The sequence below is a fragment of the Loxodonta africana genome, chromosome 2 (genome assembly GCF_030014295.1).
Source record: "Loxodonta africana isolate mLoxAfr1 chromosome 2, mLoxAfr1.hap2, whole genome shotgun sequence".
Classification (NCBI taxonomy): domain Eukaryota; kingdom Metazoa; phylum Chordata; class Mammalia; order Proboscidea; family Elephantidae; genus Loxodonta; species Loxodonta africana.
The window spans coordinates 81,193,756-81,209,855 of record NC_087343.1 but is presented as its reverse complement, the minus strand read 5'-3'; positions in this window follow the sequence as shown (position 1 = coordinate 81,209,855).

Sequence of the window (16,100 nt, the reverse complement as noted above, 5' to 3'; positions counted from 1 at the left end):
AGCCAAAATGGGGCCCAGGGAGAGGCCACAAAACCTGAACAGCTGAGAATGAGGAGTACCAGAAAGGAGTAGAGAAGGTGGAGGCCTCAAGAAATGTTGAAGGCAGAGTGGGGAAGCCTGCAGCGGATTTTCCTGGGTCCAGCCTTACGTGAGCAGGGTAATTGAAAGGCTGGAGTAGGGCAGATAGTCTCTTCCTCAGGCAGATTCTGTATTTTCCTCAATTCTTATCTTTCCTCCTCAGAGGAAACAGTAGCCTTCCTCCTAATTTTCTCACTCCTTTAATACTTCCTCTTTTCTCTGGTCTTCATTCTTTTTCTTTTCACAAACCTGTTCAGAGCTTTCTTGTCCTAAAAATAAACTACAACCTAATTTCAACTCTTTTTTCAGCACCTCCTCTATCTTCTTTCAGAGCAGTCACCAGGACATGCTCACACCTTTGCCTCCTTCTCCTTCCTTGGCCTCTGGATTCCCTCATGTCATTGCCCTCTCAGAAGTCCTGGGGACGTCACACCATGTCCCCTGGCTAAGTCCGATGCTTCTCCTGGATGGTATCTTGACCGAAACCTCTGTATTATCTTCCTAGGGCTGTCGCGACTAATTACCACAAACTTGGTGCCTTAAAATAACAGCAATTTATTCTCTCCCAATTCTGGAGGCCAGAAGTCCAAAATCAAGATGCCAGCAGGGTTGGCTCCTTCAGGAAGCTCGGAGGGAGGATCCATTCCATGCCTGTCTCCTAGCTTCTGATGTCTGTAGCAATCCTTGGCATTCTTTGGCTTGCAGATCCATCACTCCAGTTTCTCCCCCTGTCTTCACATGGCCTTCACCTCTGTGCTTTCTCCTCTTCTATCTCATAAGGACATTGGTCATTGGATTTAGGGCCTACCCTAAATCCAGGATGGTGCCATCTCAAGATCCTTAATTCCATATGCACAGACTCTGTTTCCAAATAACATCATTCACAGGTACTAGAGGTTAGGACTTGGTCACATCTTTTGGGGACCACAATTCAATCCACAACATCTCTTTTGAAGTCTTGTCTCCCTTGGACTTTTATCACACTACTTTTTTCTGGTTTTCCTCCAACCTTGTTGATTACCTTGTCGCCTTCATGGACTCTCCTTTTTCTTCTACCAGCCCTCAAATGCCAATATCCCCCAATTCTGGCCCTGATAGTCTTCTGTTTTTGCTCTATATTCTCTCCCAGTGCCTTCTCATTTACCTTCCTGGTTTTAACTCTCACCCGTATGCTGATGACTCCCTGAATGTATAACTTTCCGCCCTAAGGCTGGGACCAGGGGCAAAATTTAAGGGAGTAATAAAGAGAAATGTTTTGCTAATCTAATATTGTAAAAAACCAAAAATAATGAAAAAAATCCACAATAAACAAATTATCAGAATTTTAAATAAAGACAGGATCAGTAACGGTGCTATGCAGAGCCCTATTGGAGCCTGAGGCAGAAGGAGAACTCAGTAATACTGATCCCTAAACACACCATTAACCCTCGAGATTAGTGGGTCTCAACCATGGCTGTGCATTAGGATCCCTTGGGGAGATTTTTTTTTTTTTCCTTTCAATTTTATTTTTATTGATATCAAATCCACAAGGCATAAAATTTACCATTTTAATTTGAACGATTAAGTTCTTAGTATTTTCATAGTGTTGTACAGCCATTACCACTATCTAATTCCAGACATTTTCATCACCCCCAGGAGAAGCCCTAGACCTGTTAGCAGTTGCTCCCAATTTCCTTTTCCCCACAACCCAGGCAACCACTAATCTCCTTTCTGTCTCTATGGATTTGTCTATTCTGGACATTTCATGTAGATGGAAGTACTAAATATGTGAGCTTTTGTGTCTGGTTTCACTCAGCATAATGCCTTCAAGGTTCATCCACATTGTAGCATGTAGCAGTGCTTCGTTTCTGTTTATGACTGAATAATATTCCTTGGTATAGATGTAAGGAGCCCTGGTGGCACAGTGGTTAAGTGCTCAGCTGCTAAATGAAAGGTCGGCAGTTCGAACCCACCAGCCATTCTGTAGGAGAAAGATGTGGCAGTCAGCTTCTGTAAAGGAAGCCTAGGAAACTCTATGCGGGCAGTTCTACTGTGTTCTATAGGGTTGCTATGAGTCAGAATTGACTTGACAGAATGGATTTTTTGGTGTATTGATGTATAAAGAAGCTTTTTAAAAAATAATGATGTCCAAGCTCTACAAGAGATCCTGATTCCATTCATTTGTGTTTGGGGGGACAAAGTCGAGGCAGGCATCCTTTTTTTGTCTTTTTTTAAGATCTACCCCTTCCCCAGGTGGTGCAATCATTTAGCCAGGCTGAGAATTACTCAAGGCTTCAAACCGGCTCTGTCCAGTTAAATCATGGCCAACGAAGTGAAACCTGAACGGACTGGAATTTTTAAAATATGGGTGAGGCAGAATGATAAGTGGAATGAGAAAAAGTATGGGCTGAAGCCCTGCTAGAGACTTAATCCCCCTCTTAGAAAACAAGTGCAGCATGGCAGTTGCCGTTGGTTCTCTAGAGAACCAAAACCAGTAAATGTATAAATATATATATAGAGAGAGATTTATATCAAGGAAATGGCTCCCCTCGTTGTAGAGACTGGAACGTCCCAAATCCATCGGCCAGGATAGAGGTTTCTCCTGATTCATGTAGCTGTGGGGGCTGGAGAACCCAAGATCGATTGGAAGGACCAGGAGCAGGACTCTTGCTTATAGGCTATGAAGATCAATGAATCCCAAGATCAGCAGGCAAGACCGCAGGTAAGTTGCTAGCTCAAGCTCCAAGAACTGGAGGTTAGATGAATAGGAGCCAGCTGCAGGATCCAGAATGAGCAAAAGCCCTCAAGTCCTGCCAGTATGCCCAGTTATATTCAATGCAGGCCACATGCCTGAGGAAACTCCCTTTCAACTGATTGGCTATTAGCAGCAGATTCCATCATGGGGTGATCACATATCAAATTTAATAGGGAAGTGATCATAACATTATACAACTGCCAAAACATTGAGAATCATGGTGCAGCCAAGTTGACACAGAATCTTAACCATCACAGCAACCAAATCTCTTGACCAGCAAAGTTGGAAACAGCAGTGTCCTGCTCAAAGGTGGTGGCTTATTGTGCTGCTTTGAATGTGTGGTACTCTCCACAGTCCTGGCAATAATCCAGTCTCCCACATCAGGCTCCTGAAAGGGCTCACTACATCTCTTCCAAGTCTACCATTCCAGGGTTTTGACCTGTAATTTTTCCTGTTCCACTTATTGTTCTGCTTCACCCCGATTTTAAAAATTCTGGCCTGTTCCAATTTTGCTTCATCAGTCATGACTGAATCAGTTTGAACTGGTTTGAAGCCCTAGAATCATTACCCTAAAGAGTTGGTCAGACCCTTTGTCCTCAGAGCATCTAAAGAAACTGTCACTTGTCTCTCTATAATGGGATTTATTATGTTGTTGAGAAAATGATTTATGTGTCTTTCTTTACTACTATTTGTGGATTATATCTTATCCTTTTCTGTATCTCCACTAAGGCTTTGCTTTGAGTCTGGCCCATGGTAGGTTTAGCTTGATAAATTTAATGAATAAAAAGAATAAATGAATAATGAACTATTAACTTCATTTCCTTATTAAATGGTACACTGGACAAAATCTAGCTTTTTTGGATGACTAAGCATCATTATGGAAACCCTGTGGTGTAGTGGTTAAGTGCTATGGCTGCTAGCCAACGAGTCAGCAGTTTGAATCCGCCAGGCGCTCCTTGGAAACTCTATCGGGCAGTTCTACTCTGGCCTATAGGGTCGCTATGAGTTGGAATCAACTCAAAAGCACTGGGTTTGGTTTTTTTTGGAAGCATCATTATGACAAATATTTGTTGTTATATAGAGTTGTGACACGGTAATGCCTTCAGGAGCCACCAAGATTAACAGAAATATTTATCAGGTGCCTCTTAAAGGGGGAGAAATTACCTTTGCATTGACTCTGACTCATGGTGACCCTATGTGTGTCAGCGGACAACTGTGCTCCATAGGGTTTTCAATGGCTGATTTTGTGGAAGTAGATCACTAGGAGCTTTCTTCTGAGGCAACTCTGGGTGGATTTGAACCTCCAGCCTTTCGGTTAGCTGCTGAGCAAATTAACCATTTGTACCACCAAGGGACTCCATCTCCTTCCTACAACTATTATAATCTGCTGGTGACATAAGCTAGGCAGAATTGAAGATTACTAGTAGAAATTATATAAGCAAGCTTGAAAAATAAGGAGCTTAATTTTATATACAACTAAATCTAAGTGAATAGACTCTGATCTATAGATAATTCCAACCTTTCTTCTCGAGTGAACGGGCTCTATAAGATTTGGAAGTTATTTTGGCTTGAAGCTCAGTAGAATTTTTTGCACTTCATTTTTTGTTTCATTTTAAAAATCTAACTAGAGAGTAAACTAACATACTGTCAACATCCTGAGCTTGTACATGTCCCACTACTGTGTTTCCTATAGAAGAAATTGTTATTGATGATGGGCTGTGTGGGAGAGAGGCTGTGGTTAACGAGGCTCCCGCCGCCCATTATTAACCATCGCTTCTACTTTGCCCTCATAGGGGTTCTAACTCTGGGTTAGTGGCTGAGCTCTTGTCTGTTGCTTTGACTCTTAATCTGCAATACGACAAATGACTTTGTTCCAAAACAAAATAATCATCCATACAAGTTCTGTGGGAGAATATTTCATACCCCTTGTTCCATTATTATGAAATAAAATTCTCGTACTCTTTCTTAATTTCTTCTAATAAAATTTGAGCTCCTCAGACTTGCTCTGTCTTTATAAATTATACCCTCTCCTCACTTATAGGCACGGTAAGGTTCCAAAGATCAGGTTGTTATACAAACTCAGTGTTATGCGAACATGGAGGATGACCACATCAGATCACAAAATGGAGGATAGCTGCATCATTACATAACTGCCGAACCACTGAAAATCATAGCCTAGCCAAATGCATACATAACCTGAACCAACAAAGCCAGCGTTACGTTCCCTCACAACTCAGCATTTGTTACTACCAGACATACATTGTTAATGCATAAAATAGATCATAGATTTTTACTACTGTCATAAATGTGAAATGTCAGATAACAGGAGAGTCAGTAAGTGAGGAGAAGGTATACCCTACTGATACTCTGCAACCTAAGCTTTAAAATGTCAAGTCTTCCTAATTAACCATAGGCCAAAAAAAAAAAAAAAAGTCTCAGAAAGATAAGACCAAGATGATCTTTCCTGTCCTCCACAGCTGCAGAGGAAGAGATACTAATTCTAGATCTTCAAACTAATTCCAAGGATCTTATCCCATAAGGTGACAAATTGACACCATTCACAGAGAATCGGTTTTGCTCTCCTGCTCAATGTAGAGACTTAGTGAATATTCATAAATATCGCCAACTTGTCTATGGATGTATTATTTGAACCAGGGCTCAGACTTCAGATACTCTGACTTCGGAACTTGTTGCCATGTTCTATGAAAGAAATCTTTAATGTCTAAGTAGAAGTTTGTAATAGAGTGTGTTAATTGATCATTCATTACCCTGGTTATAATTGACATCTCCATATTCCTAAATGGTCTAAATGCTTTTAAGATTTATTTGTCAAATTATAGTATTCTCATTGGCACCTCTCTCCTTCCACATAAATGGTGGTAATAAAAACCTATGACTCTGCTAAGATTCCTATTTAAATAGTGTGGCAATCTCGGTCTCATTTAAATAAATTCTTCCTAGAAGCCCACAGGTACACTGCATGCTTTCAGAGTCTGCTCTGGTGTTTCTCTAAAACATGTCTTTGTAACTTAGGTGTGTCATTCCCACTTTGTCTTTAGTTAAGTCAGTCTCTATGTTGCTCTCTTTGGATGCCTTAAATATCTCTGCAATGACTACATATGGTGGCTGCCCCTGACTGTGCCTCAGTCAAGAAGGCAAATTGTGTATGAGGAATCCCTTTGATCGCTTCAAAAGTGAGACCCTACACTTGTTCCAAAGTCACTTTTTCGACACCCAAAATACTCAACCAAGTTTTAAGGAGGAGGCAGACACAGCCTCTGAGGAGACAAAATAGATGTTACAAAACCACTCTAGAATGTTCTTGGGAGATCTTATGGCCATATTGTCGTCTTTTTTCTTTTTTTGGTCACAATTCCAATAAGCTTGATTACCTGTCTATTTTCTAGCTTCCAGTTGTTTAGAAGGAATGGTGCTGCAGGAGGCAGGCACACTGCCCACACCCAGAAGTAAAAGAAGAGACAGAAAAACCATAAAAAGCAGACACAAGAACTAAGAAGTGTCAAGAGGCTCTTTTTGGCCCTGTTGTTAAAAGCAAACCATTCTACTTCCTCAGTAGCAGCTGCAACAGAGAAGGTTAAAATAACTGATGGTCCTTAAGATGCTGCTTAGCCATGAAGTGAGGATTAAAGTGTGTCCCACATATGTGTTAAAAAATTTTAGGAGAGCTAAAGTGAATTTTGGGATTAATATCGCAGATGCTATCAGCGCCCTAGGGACTCGTGGCACAAATGGTTTACACTCAACCTCTAACCTAAGAGTCGGTAGTTTGGACCCACCCAGTGGTACTGTGGAAGAAAGCTCTGGCAATCTGCTTTCATAAAGATTATGGCCAGGAAAACCCTATGGGGCAGTTCTACTCCGTAACACATGAGGTTGCCATGAGTCAGAAGGGGTTTGGGTTTTATTTCTTGTTTGACCAGTGCCTTACTCCTGTTCCTTGGACCTCGCTGATTCTTCATCCTATGGTTGACTTCCATCTATCCCTACCTGCGTCTTTGTACCCAAGGGCTTTTTTACTGAGCCCAGAAGGCTTTCCTGAACGCCTTCCAGCTCAGCAGTCCAAAAGTTCAGGGATTTAACACCCCATCCTACTTGCCACTCTGGGAGCAGCCCTCAACCCATAACTCTCATATGTTGGTATATAAGAACATCAGCTCCCTGGCACCTCAAGGAGGATAATTTACACAGCCCTCCCAGAGTTTCCCACCAGATGAAGCTGCAGTTGCCCACGGTGGTAACTAGTTTAATAGTGCTCCCTTTAGTGGCTGCAGTCCCTCCCTGAATCCTTTCCTCCCTTCCCAAGAGGTGTTCCCTCAACTTCCCAAATAAACTACATGCACTCAAATCCTTCTGCCTCTGGTGGAACCCAAGCTAAGACAGAAAAACTCCATTGCAGTCAGGTTGATTCCGACTCATAGCAACTCTACAGGACAGAGTAGAACTGCCCCATACGGTTTCCCAGGCTGTAGTCTTTATGGAAGAAGACTGTCCCATCTTTCTTCCTTGGAGAGACTCGTGGGTTCAAACCGCTGACCTTTTAGTTAGCCGAGAACTTTAACCACTGTGCCATCAGGGCTCCTTTAGACAGAAAGGTAAGCTTCAATTGTGTGAGCATTCATGTATTTGAAACAAGAATTTTCTCCACCGTCACTGCAAATCTTTGGGGCGGTTCTACTCTGTCCTATAGGGTCGCTATGAGTCGGAATTGACTCGATGGCACTGGGTTTGGTTTTTGTTTTTTTTTTTTGTCACTGCAAAAACAAACAAAATGCTTTCCCTCACCCACTTTGTTCTTGGTCGTTCTCTGTCTCTGTTTCTCTCTCACTGTCTTCCAGCAATTCAGCTCCTAGGCTCCAGAACTGAACAACCTCAAAACAACCAGGCCCACAGTATTCAGTTTTCTCCTAAACCTCAACCTCCCTTTACAAGAAAAGCTGAGCAAACCTTTGTAGAACAGTGTTTCCTGTCTTTGCTGTTTATATCTTGATTTTCAGGTGTCCCTGAAATAGCTGCTATTGAGGTGATAGAATGGTTTGTTTTCTTCAGCCCTCATGACTTCCTGTTGCTGAGCTCCAGGCTGCCCAGTCCCTGTGGGAGAAGATGGGCAGTAGGGGGCTTTGAAGGTGAGCACCTGATGGGTCTGGGCTGCCCCACTGCTCTCGGCACTCCTGAAGCCTCTGCGGTTTGTCATATCTGGGGGAGAGGCAGCTGAGTGAATACCACGGTCACCATCCCAGAAAGAGGCTCGGGCATCTGCTGTGCTGTGAACTCCTTCTCCCTCATAGGGTAAAAGCCACAGCTGCCACCAGAGCAGACAGTCTTCTCAGTGTTCCCAAACTTGCCTGTTCATTAAGAATGACCTGGTACACTCACTAAGCCTACAGATTCTAGGTGCCAGCTCCAGAACTACTGAGTCAGAATCTTCAGGGGAAAGGTGCAGGGATCTTGTATTTAACACAAACCTCAGGTGAGTCTCACAACCTGCCATCGTAAGCAACAATGGACTCAGGAGAAAGGAGCATCTTTCAAGCAGACAGAACTCCGTTGGTCAGGTGGGTTTCTTCATGCTGATACCTCCTACGTCCAGAATAAGTTGAAGTCAAGTTCCAGTTCTGAGAATTCACAGAAGCACTAGTCCAAATCAGACTTGTTTAAAGTGAACCTCATAGCCCAGTCTGGCCTTATATATGACACTGCTTAGGTTTACTATAAAACAGCAGTTCTCAATTGGGTAAGAGAGTAAGTGTCAGGAGGAGAGAGGAACAGTAAATCAGAAACTTGAAAGGGTATTGTTCTTAGTTGCTGTTGAGTCTATCCCTGCTCATGGAGGCCTCCTGTGTGCAGAGTAGAACTGCACCATAGGGTTTTCAAGGCTATGACTTTTCAGAAACAGATTGCCAGGCCTGTCTTCCAAGGTATCTCTGTTGTTGTTGTTAGGTGCCATCGAGTCAGTTCCAACTCACAGCAATTTTATGTACAACAGAACAAAATGCTGCCTTGTCTTGTGCCATCCTCACAATCGTTGTTATGCATGAACCAATTGTTGCAGTCACTTTACCAATCTATCTTGTTGAGAGTCTTCCCCTTTTTTGCCATCTACTTTAACAAACACAATGTCCTTCTCCAGGGACTGATCCCTCCTGATAACACATCCAAAGTAGGTGAGTTGAAGTCTCACCATCTTTGCTTCTAAAGAGCGTTCTGGCTGTACTTCTTCCAAGACAGATTTATTCATTTTTCTGGCAGTCCACAATATATTCAATATTCTTCACCAACACCATAATTTAAAGGCATCAGTTTTTCTTCGGTCTTCCTTATTCATTGTCTAGATTTTGCATGCATATGAGGCAATTGAAAATACCATGGCTTAGTACTTAAAGTGACGTCTTTATTTTTTAACACTTTAAAGAGGTCTTTTGCAGCAGATTTGCCCAATGCAATGGGTCTTTTGATTTCTTGACTGCTGCTTCCATGGAGATTGATTGTAGATCCAAGTAGAATGAAATCCTTGACAACTTCAGTCTTTTCTCTGTTTATCATAAAGTTGCTTATTGGTCCAGTTGTGAGGGGTTTTGTTTTCTTTCCGTTGAGGTGCGATCCATACTGAAGACTGCGGCCTTTATCAGTAAGTGCTTCAAGTCCTCTTCACTTTCAGCAAATAAGATTGTGTCATCTGCTAACGCGGGTTGTTAATGAGTCTTCCTCCAATCCTGATGCCCTGTTTTTCTTCATATAGTCCAGCCACTTGGATTAATTGCTCAGCATACAGACTCAATAAGTACGGTAAAACGATACAACTCTTTCCTGACTTTAAACCATGAAGTATCCCCTTGTTCTGTTCAAATCTCTTGGTCTACATACAGGTTCTTCATGAGCACAATTAAGTGTTCTGGAATTCCCATTCTTTGAAATGTCCATAATTTGTTATGATCCATGCATCGGATGCCTTTGCATAGTCAATAAAACACAGGTAAATATCTTTATGGTATTCTCTGCTTTCAGCCATGATCCATCTGACATCAGCAATGATAGCCCTTGTTCCACGTCCTTTTCTGAACCTGGCTTGAATTTCTGGCAGTTTCCTGTCGATATACTGCGGCAACCGCTCTTGAATGATTTTCAGCAAAATTTTACTTGCGTGTAGTATTAATGATATTACTTGATAATTTCTGCATTCTATTGTATCACCTTTCTTTGGAATGGGTACAAATGTGGATCTCTTTCAGTTGCTTGGCCAGGTAGCTGTCTTCCAAATTTCTTGGCATAGACGAGTGAACACATCCAGCGCTGCGTCCGTTTGTTGAAAAGTCTCAATTGGTATTCCATCAATTCCTGGAGCCTTCTTTTTCACCAGTGCCTTCAGTGCAGCTTGGACCTCTTCCCTTAGTACCATCAGTTCTTGATCATATGCTACCTCCTGAAATGGTTGAATGTTGACCAATTCTTTTTGGTACACTGACTCTGTATTCCTTCCATTTTCTTTTGATGCATTCTGTGTCATTTAATATTTTCTCTATAGAAACCTTCAATATTGCAGCTCAAGGCTTGCATTTTTCCTTCAGTTCTTTCAGCTTGAGAAATGCCAAAAGTGTTTTTCCCTTTTGGTTTTCCAACTCCAGATCTTAGCACATTTCATTTTAATACTTTGTCTTCTCGAGCAACCCTTTGAAATCTTCTGTTCAGCTCTTTTCCTTCATTTCTTCCTTTTGCTTTAGCTGCTCAGTGTTCAAAAGAAAGTTTCAGGGTCTTTTCTGACATCCATTTTGGTCTTTTCTTTCTTTCCTGTCTTTTTAACGACCTCTTCTTGCTTTCTTCATGTATGATGACATACTTGATGTCATTCCACAACCGTCTGGTCTTCGGTCATTAGTGCTCAATGGGTCAAATGTACTCTTGAGATGGTCTCTAAATTCAGGTGGGGTATACACAAGGTTGTACTTTGGCTGTCCTGGATTTGTTCTAATTTTCTTCAACTTCGACTTGAACTTGCATATGAGCAATTGATGGTCTGTTCCACAGTCGGTCCCTGGCCTTGTTTTGACTGATGATATTGAGCTTTTCCATCACCTCTTCCCACAGATGTAGCCGATTTGATCCCTATGTATTCTATCTGGTGAGTCCCACATGTATAGTTGCTGTTTATGTTGCTGAAAAAAGGTATTTGCAATGAAAAAGTCGTTGGTCTTGCAAAATTCTATCATGCAATATCCGGTGTCATTTCTATTACTAAGGCTGTATTTTCCAATTACCAATCCTTCTTCTTTGTTTCCAATTTACGCATTCCAATCACCAGTAATTATCAATGCATCTTGATTGCATGTTTGATCAATTTCAGATTGCAGAAGTTAGTAATAATCTTCAATTTCTTTACCCTTAGCCTTAGTTGTTTGTGCATAAATTTGAATAATAGTCATTGTCTTAGTCATCTAGTACTGCTATAACAGAAATACCAAAAGTGGATGGCTTTAACAAAGAGAAATTTATTCTCTCACAGCCCAGGAGGCTAGAAGTCCAAATCAAGGGTGCCATCTCCAGGGGAAAGCTTTCACTGTCTGTCAGCTCTGCTGGAAGGTCCTTGTCATCATTCTTCTGTAGCTGGGCAGCATCTCTGTGCAGGGACCCAGGGTCCAAAGGATATGCTTTTGTCCTCGCTCTTGTTTCTTGGTGGTGTGAGGTTCCCCATATCTCTACTCACTTCTCTCTTTTATATCTCAGAAGAGATTGACTTAAGGCACAACCTAATCTTGTAGATTGAGGCTATGTAACACACACAAAAAAAACAAACCCAGTGCCGTCGAGTCAATTCCGACTCATAGCGATCCTATAGGACAGAGTAGAACTGCCCCGTAGAGTTTCCAAGGAGCACCTGGCGGATTTGAACTGCCACCTTTCGGTTAGCAGCTGTAGCACTTAACCACTATGCCACCAGGGTTTTCTGAGGCTATATAACTGTTGCTAATCCCACCTCATTAACATCATAGAGGAAGGATTTATAACACATAAGAAAATCACATCAGATGTGATTGTTGTACTGTGGTGACTTGTTTGTTGCTGTGATGCTGGAAGCTATGCCACTGGTATTTCAAATACAGCAGGGTCACCCATGGTGGGCAAGTATCAGCTGATCTTCCAGACTTAAAACAGACTAGGTAGAAAGACCTGGTGGTCTACTTCTGAAAAAATTAATAGTAAAAACCTTATGAATAGTAGTGGGAACATTGTCTGATATAGGGCCAGAAGATGAGCCCCTCAAGTTGAAAAGCACTCCAAATATGACTGGGAAAGAGCTGCCTCGTCAAAGTAGAGACACCTTAATGGCGTGAATGGAGTCAAGCTTTCAAGACCTTCATTTGCTGATACAGCATGACTCAAAATGAAAAGAAACAGCTGCCAAGTCCATTAACAATTGGAACGTGGACTGTATGAAGTACGAATCTAGGAAAATTTTAGAAATTGTCAAGAATGCATAAACATCGATATCTCAGTGAACTGAAATGGACTGGTATTGGTCATTTTGAATTGGACAATCATATGATCTACTATGCCAGAAATGACAAATTGAAGAAGAATGGCATGGGGGAGGTACCTCTGGGTGGGTTCAAACCACCCACCTTTCAGCTAATAGTCAAGTGCTTAACCATTTGTACCACCCAGGAACTACTGTGTCCAAGAGTAATAAACACTTACTCTGTTATAGTAAACCAAGGAGATTTACTGTATGTTTGATAACAGTCCGGACTGGGGAAAACGTCTAATTTTACAGGAAAACAAATGCTTCCAAAATGGCGAAGCTGCTGGTAATAGGGAATCTAGGGTTGAGAAGGGAGAGTGTTGACATGTCGTGGGGTTGTTAACCAATGTCATAGAAAAATGTGTGTACTAACTGTTTGTTGAGAAACTGGTTTGTTCTGTAAACCTTCATCTAAAGTACACACACACACAAAAAGACAAAATGGTGAAGCTGTGGAGACCTTTTAAAGCGTAAGAACAAAGGACTTAAGCTGTACTATTTTAAGTGGACATTGCACATTTAGTGTAATACAAGGCAAGTTACTGGATGTGGAACTAGGAGGCGGAAGGTTAGAGGACATTTCTCTCTTAGAAACAGCTGGCTCCAGTGAAATTTTTCTTTTTAGCAGTTGCCTAGGAGAACTAGATAAGAGTCAGCATCAAGAGACATTGCTTCAGAAGGGTCTTGATAGCTCCTGTGATACAGTTTATTGTTATCTCCTCAGCTTACCTTCAGACAAAAGGAGAAACTTTCTTTAGTCTACACTTAGTCACAGGCTTTAAACAATAAATCAGGGGTTTTATATATTAAAAGAAAGGCAAAATGGAGTAGGGCCCCAAACTCTAAAGCAGTCATTATTCTTTAGTCAAGTACCTCGGTTTACTTGCTCTTACTTACCTGAAAGGGTAGAGTTGGGAAAATTTTTTTTCTTTAGGAATTGCTTTGATTAGTTTTTAGTCACAACATAATTATTTTGAAATTTCTGACATGTAAATTTTAACACAGTATGTGAGATTTTAATGTTTCTTGAAAAGGGATATGCATGTAAAATGTTTGAGAAGCACTGCTGTTGAGTGGGATAAGCCAGTATCTGCAGGTCAGACCTGCTAGGAGCAGCTCTGGAACAGCTCTGACTTCCTGAAGCTCACTCTCCCCTGGACCCTGCCTTCTGGTTTTCCCTCTCCAGCCCATCCCCTCTGTGGCCGGAGCCATCTTTCTAAAACTCAAATTACAGCAAGTCTTGAAGCCATTGAAAGGTTCTCTGCTGCCCGTAGGATAAAGTCCAAACCCACTGGCCTCCATAGCAACCCTACAGGACAGAGTAGAACTTCCCCATAGGGTTTCCTAGTCTGTAAATCTTTCTGGAAGCCGACTGTCACATCTTTGTCCTGCCGAGCAGCTGGTGGGTTTGAATCCCTCAGTTACCAACCAAGTGCTTTAACCACGGTGCCACCAACGCTCCTTAAGATAAAGTCCCAGAAAACTAAAACCAAACCCACTGCTGTCAAGTTGATTCCATTTCATAGCAACCCTAAACGACAGGATAGAACTGCCCCATAGGGTTTTTAAAGTTGTAAACTTTACAGAAGCAGATTGCCACATCTTTAGCCCTCAATTGCTTGTGAGATGAACTGCTGACCTTTCGCTAGCAGCTGAGCACAGCCAAGAACTTTAACCACTGTGCCACCAGGGCTGCCCCAAGATAAAGTCCAAATGACTATAAATATGGCCCTCAAGATCCCTTCCTATCTGACCTCACCCGAATTTTCCACTTGTATCTTCTGACTTTCCTCACTGTGTGAGCTTTGTTCTTACAACACCAGGCTATTGGCATTTTCTAAACACATCAGGCAACATCCTGCTTTTGAACCTTGGCTCGCGCTGTCCCTTTCCTCCACTTCTCTGTCTGGAGAGCCCCAACTCATTCTTCAGATGGCTTTTCAACAAGCCCTCCTCCTCTGCCTGGCAGAGTATGTTGTTTCTATCTCTCCCAACAATACATGTTTGAATGAGAAGTCAGTGCATGGTCTTGGGGAGGGGGCAGTGGGGCCTGAGGGCCTTGTGTCCATTTGCCCAGTTCAGCCTCAGGACAGCACTGTTGGCCAGGCATATTTGTCTTTTTTATAAAAATCCTTTTTTTTTTTTTAGGTATAACTAATGCACAGTAAACTGCATCCTTTGAAAATATACGTCTTAATAGATTTGACACTTGTATACACCCATGTAACCACCACTATGATCAAAGTACCTTTCTATCTTCCCCTCTTGACCCTTTGTAGTCAATCCCCACCTCCAGTCCCATCTCAAGGCAACCTCTGATCTGTTTTCTGTCACTATAGATCTAGAATTCCATACAAATGGAATCATACAAAACATGTATTTTTGTATCTGGCTTCTTTCACTCAATATAATATTTTTGAGATTCATTTGTGTTGGTGAGCATGTTAGTTTTTTGTTTTTGTTTTTTTAATGCTCAGCAGTATTCCATTAAGAAGTCCTGGTGATGCAATGGTTAAGTGCTTGGCTGCTAACTAAAAAGTTGATGGTTCAAACCCACCAGCTGCTCCACAGGAGAAAGGTGTGGCAGTCTGCTTCCATAAAGGTTTATAGCGTTGGAAACCGTGTGGGGTTGCTGTGAGTCAGAACTGACTAGACAGTAACTTTTTTTTTATGGTTAACTTTTTAAGAAATTGCCAAACTGTTTTCCAAAAAAGTGTGCCATTGTATAACCCCACATGGCCAACTGACCGGAAGAGATCCATATTCATGCCTATTCCCAAGAAAGGTGATCAAATCAAATGTGGAAATTATGGAACAATATCATTTATATCACACGCAAGCAAAATTTTGCTGAAGATCGTTCAAAAACGGCTGCAGCAGTATATCGACAGGGAACTGCCAGAAATTCAGGCTGGTTTCAGAAGAGGATGTGGAACCAGGGATATCATTGCTGTTGTCAGATGGATCCTGGGTGAAAGCAGAGAATGCCAGAAGGTTGTTTACCTGTGTTTTATTGATTATGCAAAGGCATTTGACCGCGTGGATCATAACAAATTACGGATAACATTGCGAAGAATGGTAATTCCAGAACACTTAATTGTGTTCACGAGGAACCTTTGCATAGATCAAGAGGCAGCTATTCAGACAGAACAAGGGGATACTGAGTGGTTTAAAGTCAGGAAAGGTGCGTGTCAGGGTTGTATTCTTTCACCATACCTATTCAATCTGTATGCTGGGCGAATAATAGGGGAAGCTGGACTATATGATGAAGGACGGGGCATCAGGACTAGAGGAAGGCTCATTAACAACCTGTGATATGCAGATGACACAACCTTGCTTGCTGAAAGTGAAGAGGACTTGAAGCACTTACTAATGAAGATCAAAGACCACAGCCTTCAGTATGGATTACACCTCAACATAAAGAAAACAAAAATCCTCACAACTGGACCAACAAACAACATCGTGATAAACAGGGAAAAGATTGAAGTTGTTAAGGATTTTATTTTACTTGGATCCACAATCAACACCCATGGAAGCAGCAGTCAAGAAATTAAAAGATGCATTGCACTGGGGGAATCTGCTGCAAAAGGCCTCTTTAAAGTGTTGAAAAGCAAAGACGTCACCTTGAAGATTAAGGTGCGCTTGACCCAGGCCATGGTATTTTCAATCGCATCATATGCTTGGGAAAGCTGACAATGAATAAGGGAGACCGAAGAAGAATTGACGCCTTTCAATTGTGGCGTTGGCGAAGCGTAT